We start from the raw sequence: 10830 nt of genomic DNA, 5'->3' as shown, positions 1-10830 counted from the left end.
CCACCCAGGGATGTAATTGTGAAACCTCACTTCTTTACCAGTAAGGAAGCACTCTTGAAAGTGACCAGAGGTCTGGATGTGATTGAGATGGAGGGTCATCAGATACAAATTTTCTCGGACATAACGCCATTCACTATCCAGCGCAGGAGAGCCCTTAAAATACTACTGCAAATCCTGATTGACCACAAGATTAAATATAAATGGGCCTTCCCTTTGAAACTGGTTTTTCAACTCCAGGGGAAAAGTTTTTCTTTCTCATCCTTTGAGGAGGGGGAACGCCTTCTACGGGACCTGGACTTGCTCCAGAGAGCAGATGGACATCCCACCTCAGATAAAGAGGCTTCCACGTCCCTGTACCCGCTGTGGAATAAAACCAAAGGAGCGGGGAAACAGTCACAGAAAATACCTTGATTACTTGGGTTGGACGCGATGCTGTTCCAGTTTTTGCCTTTAAGCCCTCACAAGTATTTTAGTAGAATTCTGGGGTCGCCACTCTGATACCTGGTCTGGGATAATATATATGATGCCGCTATCTACTGCCTGGGTTAATGTTTTACTCTAGGGCGGCTGATGTGATCCCAGATGGATGGTGGTGTGGAGTTTGGTCTCCCTCAGTTCTTTTTGATATGTTCTTATCTTTTATGCTTTTTCACTGCATATATGTTTCTTTTTTATAATTGAATTTTGCCGTGTTCATATGTTTATTTAGTGGCTGCCGAGCCTGTAGCTAGCATAGTGTACCTCTAGATAACATGTCAGGAAATTTGCTCTGGTTTGTTGCGGGTGCTCTTTGTCTCACTGTTCGCTTTTGGGAAGGGGGATCCGGGGGGTTACACATGCCCTCATTTTACAGAGAATCCAGTTCGGGTCTTATTTAATTGAAGTGGCCCGGAGGGACTTTCTCTGCCGAGATGGAGCTTTTGGGAACTCCTAGAGGCAAGGAGGGTTGGGCCTCCCCCCCGGACTCTAGGATCAGGTTTGTCCCGGGGGCCGGGGTGGGGCCTTAACTCTGCTGATGTTTTTATTAGAATTCTCCTATGCTGTGTGTTTACTGTGATTTGTCCTGCCTGTCCTTGGTGTTGTCATGTCATCCCCAATGTGTCGCTTTTGTCCCCAGAGGAAGTACTGACTTGGTTCTTTGTATTCGATTTCTACTGTGATACCTGATATATCAGTGGCCCCGGCGGTGGCCTTTAAACTGACGCTGTTATCCCATAATGTCCAGGGTCTTAATTCACCTGTAAAACGGTCTAAAGCATTCCACTACTATAACTCTTTAAATGTTGATATATTAGCCTTACAGGAAACACATTTCTCTAATACTTCAGTTCCCAAGTATCTTCATAAAAATTACCCCTTGTTCTACAATGCTACCTCTGATAAAAAGAAATGTGGAGTACTTCTGTGCTTTCGGAAAAGTTTGAATTTCTCCCCCCTGGAGGTCTTTAAGGATCCGGGAGGCAGATTCTTAGTAGTGATTGGGTGTGTTGGGTTGCATGTGATTACTGTTGTCTCTTATTATGCGCCCAATGAGGGTCAAATGGCGTTCTTTCATGCCCTTATGGAGGAGATTTGGCCTAAGGTACGGGGTTCCTTGCTTTTATTGGGGGATTCCAACTTGGCCTTGGATCATATATTGGATAAATCTAAGTTAAGCAGATATAGGGCTCCTAAACAAAAGCCACAACCTCTCACTTTTACTTAGAAAATATGATCTAGTAGATGGTTGGAGGGAGATGAACCCATCGGCCAGGGATTATACCCATTTCTCGGCAGCACATAATCAGTACTCACGTATAGATCATGGATTCATCCAGTCTTCTATGCTCCCCAACTTACTTGGATCATGCATTTTGTCCACTCCGTGGTCAGACCATGACCCCTTGGCTTTATATTTGACGGGCTTTAGTAGAGCGCAACCCGGGTTTAGATGGAGATTTAATGAGAGTTTTGTCTCTGATGATATAAGGGAGAAATAGACTCGCTGTTGGGCAACTACTTTCAGATTAATGTAGCGGATGACACTTCTCCAGCCATAAATTGGGAAGCCCATAAAGCCTACATAAGGAGTGAATTGATTAAAATGGGAGCGCAACGCAAATGGGCCTGCAATAAGATGATTGACACTAGTCTTCAGGAATATCATAAATTACAGCTACAACACAAACTGACGCCACATGTAGTCCTAAAAGCCCACTTGGAGGTGAAGCGCACTGAACTTAATTTGTTACTACCAGGGCAGAAAAGTCGTTGCGCTGGTCGGCTCACAAATTTTTTGTTTGGAGCGACAAACCGGGAAGTCTCTTGGTCAATAAGCTTAATCCCAAGCCCAAGACCCATGCTCTTCCTAAAATTAAGACTAAGGGCGGTAGACTATCGCAAAACCCGGAAAAGATCCTTGCTGCTTTTGAAGATTTTTACAGCCGTTTATATGGGGCTGCTGATTCGATTAACACACTGGGAATGGAAAGATTTCTTGACCAACTTGACCTTCCTAAACTACAATCTAAACATAAAGCACTCTTGGATAAACCTTTTACAGTGGAGGAGTTGCAGGGGATTATGGGTCTTCTCAAAGTGGGCAGCTCACCTGGTCCAGATGGATTCTCAAACCTGTACTATAAGACGTTTAGTCCTTTACTGGCCCCTCATATGGTAGCATACTTTAACTACCTAAGGGAGGGAAACGTCTTGATGAGGGATGCCAATAGAGCATTTATTAGCGTAATACCTAAGCCGGGGAAGGATGACTCGGAAGTGGCTAACTATAGGCCTATCTCCCTGATTAATTGTGATCTGAAAATTATGACGAAGATTTTGTCACTTCGATTGAGCTCCTTTTTGGGAGCATATGTTCACCCGGACCAGGTGGGCTTTATGCTACATAGACAGGCACCGGACCAAACGAGGAGGGCGATCGATCGTATATCGGTAGTAAACTCAGGCTGGGATGGGGGTTCGTCCCGTCAAGCCATGTTACTTTCTCTTGACCTCCAAAAAGCATTTGACAGTATATCTTGGAGCTATCTGTTTCGGGTGCTCCTAAAAATGGGCTTTGGTCCCTATTTTACTAATCTTCTTTTGGCCTTATACGATTTACCTGAAGCCAAGATATCATTAGGGGGATTCCTATCATCGCCGATTCAAATTAAGAGGGGGACCAGACAGGGTTGTCCCCTTTCCCCACTTCTGTTTGCATTGGCAATTGAACCCTTAGCGATAGGAATACGGGCAGACCCCAATATCCAAGGTATTAAATGTGACCAGACGGAACATAAATGTGCTCTTTTTGCCGATGATATCCTTATGTTTATCACCTCCCCAATTACGACCTTGCGGAACTTAATGAAAATTCTTGACGAATTTACATTGTGCTCTGGCTTGATGGTCAATAAAACTAAGTCTCAGGCACTTAATATAAATCTTCCCACGGAGCTACTGTTAGCGCTTCAGGGGACCTTTGATTTCATTTGGCATAAAGACTCTATTCAATATCTGGGTATCCAGCTGACCCCTACCTACAATGGTCTTTATAGATGTAATTATGGCCCACTGTTTAAGAAAGTATACACGGATATCCAGAGGTGGTCCTGGTCTCCACCATCGTGGCTGGGAAGAATTGCGGCCGTTAAAATGAATTTATTGCCTAGATTACTTTACCTATTTCGTACACTCCCGATACAGGTGCCTATGAAAGAGATTGGGAGACTACAATCTAGATTGATGCAATTCGTTTGGGGGGGGAAGAAGGCTAGATTCCACAAAGACACGTTGTTAGCTCCCAAGAGAGTGGGCGGGTTGGGAGCCCCACATTTAAAATACTATTATGTAGCGGCGCAAGTGGCTCAGTTATCGCTAAGTTCATTGCAAGATGCGAGACCCCAGTGGGTTGAGCTTGAGAATTTGGATGGCTTTTTGGGATCCATAGATTCCATCATGTGGAGGAGGAAAAACACTAGACGTCCTATAAGGTGCCTGGCCTTGTCCCATTCTATGCAGGTTTGGGACAAATTCGGCCACCACCCGAAGCTCTCCTCTATTCATAAACCTTTGACCCCATTGTGGCTTAATCCGGACTTTCCGCCGGGATTGTACCCGGCGGATTTTCATTGGTGGATTTCTAAAGGCTTTAAGCGAATTAAAGACATGATAGATGTAAGAGCAGTAGTCACATGGGAACACTTATCCTCTCAATATGACATTCCTGCCACAGAGTATTTCCATTATAGACAACTGTACTCCTTTACTTCCCGGATAGTAAGGGACGCCCCCAGACCCATGTGTTCCTGGCCCTTTGAAAGCACTTGTTCCTCCATAGCTAACACAAAGGGGCAAATCTCTGTTATTTACTCGGTATTAATTGATAAGCATAAAAAATTGAGATATATGAGGGAATGGGAAAAGGAATTGGATATCACGTAGGATTTCGAGGATTGGCAGGACATGATTTGTGCTCTTTCTAAAATATCTCTCAACTCTGCGGTGATAGAGGCTAATTATAAAGTAGCTCTCAGATGGTACCTCACTCCAGCTAAATTGGCAAGGATGTTCCCTTCTGTTTCTCCTATGTGTTTCCGAGGGTGCAGGGACAGGGGCTCCATGGTACATATTTGGTGGACTTGTCTGTTGGCCAGGAGGTTCTGGGGTGAAGTATCCAATTTAATCTCAAGAGTGGTGAAGCAGGAGATTACGGTCACGGTGAAAGCCGCACTATTTAGTAAAATTGATATAGCCTTGCCGAAACCCACCCAAAAACTGATTAAACTGATACTGGTGGCAAGTCGAATCGCATTGGCTAAAGCATGGAAGGCTCCCACAATTCCCTTAGACCCTATAGCTTCTAAACTGAATTGGATCATGGTGAATGACAAACTCACCCATACATTAAAGAACTCCCTGGACAGATTTGAGGATGTTTGGGGACCATGGTTTACCTATAATGGTCCAGAATAGCTGGATATGGGAATTTAGTTAGATCCATGGGTTGTAATTGGATTCCGCTAGTACTTCCTCTATTCCCCTTCCCCTACTACCCTGTTGTTCTTCTCCTAATTGTTGTTTCCCTCTTACCTTTTGTGTCTTCCCTTATGTTTGTCTTGTGTTAAGTCGTAGGGTCAAAGTGCGAGATGCTCCTTCATATCTCCTAACCGTAATGTTTTTGTTTTTTTTTACTGTTCCTTCATTTATGTCTGCGACCGTGTCTTATTCCGGGATGGCGAAGTTTAACGGTCTGGAGTGTAGCTATTGCTTTTTACGATGTCATATATCACAGATGTTTCATCCGACCATATTCTTTTTATCTTTGTTTCTTGCCTTTGGCTCTTGTTACTGTTCTTTTAATGTTTGTTTCTGTATTGTTTCTGTTATTGTTTGTTCAAAAATCTCAATAAACATATTGAAATACAGAGTAGGAATCATTAATTACAACTCTCTGGAGGCCATCTTTAAGCCAGTTCGCTATCCATTTACACATTGACTTTTCTTGACCCTAACTTGCATATTACCTGTCTGTGGGGTACGCTGTCAAATGCTTTAGCAAAGTCCAAGTACACTATATCAACTGCTACTCCACTGTCTACCTGTTTACTTTTTAAAAAAGAGAGACATTTACCTTAATAAAAAGAGAAAATTTGTTTGACAACTTCTGTCTCTCTTGAAGCCATGCTATCATTTATAATATTATTTTTCAGCAGAAACTCCTCCATGTGATTCTTTGTAAAACTCTCTAAGACCTTTCCAACTGTGGATGTTAAACTAACAGGTCTGTAGTTACCTGGTAATGACTTTGCTCCCTTTTTGAAGATAGGAACCACATTGGCCTTACGCCAATCCATCGGTAACTTGCCAGTGACTAAAGAGTCTCTAAAAATTAGAAATAATGGCTTTGAAATAGCTGAGCTCCACTCTTTGAGGACACGTGGATGTAATCCATCAGGTCCTGGTGCTTTGTCAACCTTAATTTTCCCAGCTGTTTCTCTATCATATCAATTCTGAGCCATTGTGACTCATTTAAGGCAGTGGCATTGCTATTATGAATTTGGACTTGAGCTCTGCCATTTTCCTTAGTGTACACAGAGCTAAAAAAAGTGTTTAGTAAACTTGCCTTGTCTTTATCCCCATTTACCAACCCAGCAACATCCTTTAAGGGGCCTACATAGTTAGATCTAAACTTTTTTTTCCAATAATATTTTTTTAAAATTTTGGGGGGTTTGCCTTACTTTCCTTTGCAGTTTTTCTTTCATTTTGAAGTTTTGCACATTTTATCTCCTTTATACATCTTTTGTTATATTCTTTATAGGTTTCAAATAATGAAGGTCATCCTTCATTTTTATATTTTTGGAATGCCCTTTTCTTGTTCCTTATGGCTTTTTTAACATCAGCTGTGAGCCACATAGGTTTTAATTTTAGCCTCCCTAATCCACCTTCCCGTTCTTTCTGACCCCTGACTAACCTTTCTGCCACCTTATTTGACTGTCCCACCCCCTATGTCCTAGTTTAAATATCCCTCCACCATTCCCCTAAATCTTTCCCCTAGCACAGCAGCCCCCCTTTCATTTAGGTGCAAACCATCTCTGGCATACAAGTTGTACCCCAATGAAAAGTCAGCCCAGTGCTCTATGAACCCAAACCTTTCCTTTCTTCACCAAGACCTAAGCCATGCGTTTAGCTGCCTAAGATCCTTCTGCCTTTCCTGTGTTGTGCATGGCAGAGGCAATATTCCAAAGAAACTGATTTTTACGGATCCTCCATCTTCCATCTATCTTGTCACTGGTTCCAACTTGGGCCAAGACAGCTGGGTCCTGTCCAGCCCCTCCTAGTAATTTGTCCACTTGGTCCACCACATGCTGAACTCTGGCACCAGGGAGACAGCAAACCATTCGGTTGAAGGGATCTGGGCAACAAACTATTCTATCCGTTCTCCTGATGATAGAATCCCCTTTGACTACCAATTGTCTTTTCCTTCCTGCGTTTCCCTCCCCACCACTACTAGATGTGCTGCTCTCCCGGCTGTTAGAGGTAGCAGTAACATCTAGAGTTGCCACCACTGGGTCTGCCACCTGCACATCTTCACATAACTTTGCAAACATGTTGGGGCGCTCAAACACCGTGCTGGCCTTCCTTTTCTGGGGCCCCTACCATTCCCCTCAGTTACATTAACCCAACTCCCTGCATGCTCATCCCGATTAACCTCTCCACCCTCCACATCTAAGCCATTAACTGCCTGCTTAGTGAGCAGGAGACCCCTCTCCAGTGATTTCAGTGTTGCAATGTGCTCCTCCAGCTCTCCAATGCGAGATACCATAAGGGCGACTTGCTCACATCTGTCACTTACTATAAGGATTTAACTTGTTTTCAAACTCCTGTTTTTTCCAACTCTACTTGATTAAAAAGCCTGTTGTTTGACTATATTGATGCACATCCACTGCCACAATTTTCTGACATTATTATATGGTAGTACATGGGTCTTTAGGGGGCCAAGGTCCGGAAACATTTCTACTGCCACAAGTTCCTAATTGTTGCCTGTTGCCAATAGTGTCTGAAATTACTATATAGTGTTGCCCAGGTCTTGATGGTGACATAGTCTAGAAACATTATGGGTGCCACAAAAAGACTCTCAATACTGCCATGCAGAAGGATACATTTGATGTATTGATGGTGTTGACCTGGTTTTGGGGCTGCTAAGGACCTCAAACATGTTTGCTGCTACAAGACCTCCTTCCTGCTGCCATGGGTGTCTGACATTATTACATTGTGTTGTCTGGGTTTTGAAGGGGAACAAGGCCTGGGAACACTTTGCAACCTGGGAACACAAAAAACTGTAAGAACCATAACCCTGTTTTTTGACTTTATAATTGCCCATGTGTTGAGGGTGGTAATGCATGTGAACAGTGATGTTGCTGCAAGTTCTTACCTGTTTTCTGATACAGGTGTCTGATGTTACTCTATGTTGTTGCTGGATGGATCCCCACAGGACTGGGAGATCTATGTCCTCATTAGCATCCCTGATAGAAAATCCCTAAACCAATTAACAACTCCATTTCTGGTTCTCATACTCTTTCTGCTTTATGGTCTGCACCATTCGATTTTATGAAAACAACCTGCTTGTCTAAAAGGACTAGAATCTTTCACAGCAATCTATATCTGCTGGTAGAGGTGGAGATTTCATCTACGGTGCCTTGGCTGTAGTACTTTACCTGTCACATGATCTTCCCCATATAAGTATTGATGGTGTCATGGGTGAGGGTACCATGCTGGATCATTTGGGATCATACTGAGAACATGGGAGCCTGACAAACTTTGTTCTACGCCTGTCTAAAAGCAGTTGTTTCCCTGTGCTGTTGGACTGGATGACGTGGGATCATATGGACAAATTTTGGCCTTGCCGACATTTATTTTTATAATAAGTAATGTGTGGAGCTTGGGTCACTATATGCATCTGGGGTTCCCACACTTTTTTGGCTTGTGAGCTACTTTTAAAATGACCAAGTCATGATCTACCAACAATAAAAACTTGGACTTAATAAGTTCTGTGCACGATAGAGTTTATTTTGAAAGGCAGGGCTTTGTGATCTACTCGTGTTGCCTTTGCAATCTACCGGTAGATCGCTATCCACCTGTTGGGCACCCCTGCTATACATGGTGCACTACTATGGTGTTTTACTCAAAATTCCCATACAAAAAAAACCAAACAATCTAGTGCATAAACGTAAATAAGGAGAATGAATAAAAATAGAAAAAAGGGGCGGTAAGGAAAGGGGGTGGCAATAATTATGAATGTCTGTTCTTAAAATATGGAACTATGTTGCTTAAATGCAGTTACATCAAGCTTGTGCAGCCAGAGTAGACACTGCAGAAACAATGAATCTGAGCATACACATACTGTTATAACATACAGTCAAGACACACGTGCATGCCTGTAGTTAACGTGTGTCTTGACTGTATGTTATAACAGTATGTGTATGCTCAGATTCATTGTTTCTGCAGTGTCTACTCTGGCTGCACATGCTTGATGTAACTGCATTTAAGCAACATAGTTCCATATTTTAGGAACAGACATTCATAATTATTGCCACCCCCTTTCCTTACCTCCCCTTTTTTCTATTTTTATTCATTCTCCTTATTTACGTTTATGCACTAGATTGTTTGTTTTTTTGCATGGGAATTTTGAGTAAAACACCATAGTAGTGCACCATGTATAGCAGGGGTGCCCAACAGGTGGATAGCGATCTACCGGTAGATTGCAAAAGCAACACGAGTAGATCACAAAGCCCTGCCTTTCAAAATAAACTCTATCGTGCACAGGACTTATTAAGTCCAAGTTTTTATTGTTGGTAGATCATTTTGACTTGGTCATTTTAAAAGTAGCTCACAAGCCAAAAAAGTGTGGGAACCCCAGATGCATATAGTGACCCAAGCTCCACACATTACTTAAAAATAAATGTTGGCAAGGCCAAAATTTGTCCGTATGATCCCACGTCATTGAGTCTAACAGCACAGGGAAACAACTGCTTTTAGACAGGCGTAGAACAAAGTTTGTCAGGCTCCCATGTTCTCAGTATGATCCCAAATGATCCAGCATGGTAGAGTGACTACTTTTAGGCAACTTATTTATTGTTATTTTTTAAGCAAGCAGTCTATTTTAGCAGAAAATAACAAAAGATTCTTGTGGCAGTAAGAGGGCTTTCAGGAACTGAAACCCCCACCATCCACCCTCACCCATGACACCATCAATACTTATATGAGGAAGATCATGTGACAGGTAAAGTACTACAGCCAAGGCACCGTAGATGAAATCTCCACCTCTACCAGCAGATATAGATTGCTGTGAAAGATTCTAGTCCTTTTAGACAAGTAGGTTGTTTTCATAAAATCGAATGGTGCAGACCATAAAGCAGAAAGAGTATGAGAACCAGAAATGGAGCTGTTAATTGGATTAGGGATTTTCTATCAGGGGTGCTAATGAGGACATAGATCTCCCAGTCCTGTGGGGATCCATCCAGCAACAACATAGAGTAACATCAGACACCTGTATCAGAAAACAGTAGGTAAGAACTTGCAGCAACATCACTGTTCACATACATTACCACCCTCAACACATGGGCAATTATAAAGTCAAAAAACAGGGGGTATGGTACTTACAGTTTTTTGTGTTCCCAGGTTGCAAAGTGTTCCCGGGCCTTGCCCCCATTCAAAACCCAGACAACACAACGTAATAATGTCAGACACCCATGGCAGCAGGAAGGAGGTCTTGTAGCAGCAAACATGTTTGAGGTCCTTAGCAGCCCCAAAACCAGGTCAACACCATCAATACATCAAATGTATCCTTCTGCATGGCAGTATTGAGAGTCTTTTTGTGGCACCCATAATGTTTCTAGACTATGTCACCATCAAGACCTGGGCAACACTATATAGTAATTTCAGACACTTTTGGCAACAGGCAACAATTAAGAACTTGTGGCAGTAGAAATGTTTCCGGATCTTGGCCCCCTAAAGACCCATGTACTACCATATAATAATGTCAGAAAATTGTGGCAGTGGATGTGCATCAATATAGTCAAACAACAGACTTTTTAATCAAGTGGAGTTGGAAAAAACAGGAGTTTGAAAACAAAAGGAGTTAAATCCTTATAGTAAGTGACAGATGTGAGTAAGTTGCCCTTCTGGTATCTCGCATTGGAGAGCTGGAGAAGCACATTGCAACACTGAAATCACTGGATCAACTTGAGAGGGGTCTCCTGTCACTAAGCAGGCAGTTAATGGCTTAGATGTGGAGGGTGGAGAGGTTAATCAGGATGAACATGCAGGGAGTTGGGTTAATGTAACTAAAGG

Source organism: Pyxicephalus adspersus, chromosome 2 (genome assembly GCF_032062135.1).
Source record: "Pyxicephalus adspersus chromosome 2, UCB_Pads_2.0, whole genome shotgun sequence".
NCBI classification, from domain to species: Eukaryota; Metazoa; Chordata; class Amphibia; order Anura; family Pyxicephalidae; genus Pyxicephalus; species Pyxicephalus adspersus.
The sequence above is the reverse complement of the archived record's forward strand: the minus strand, read 5'-3'. Positions refer to the sequence as shown.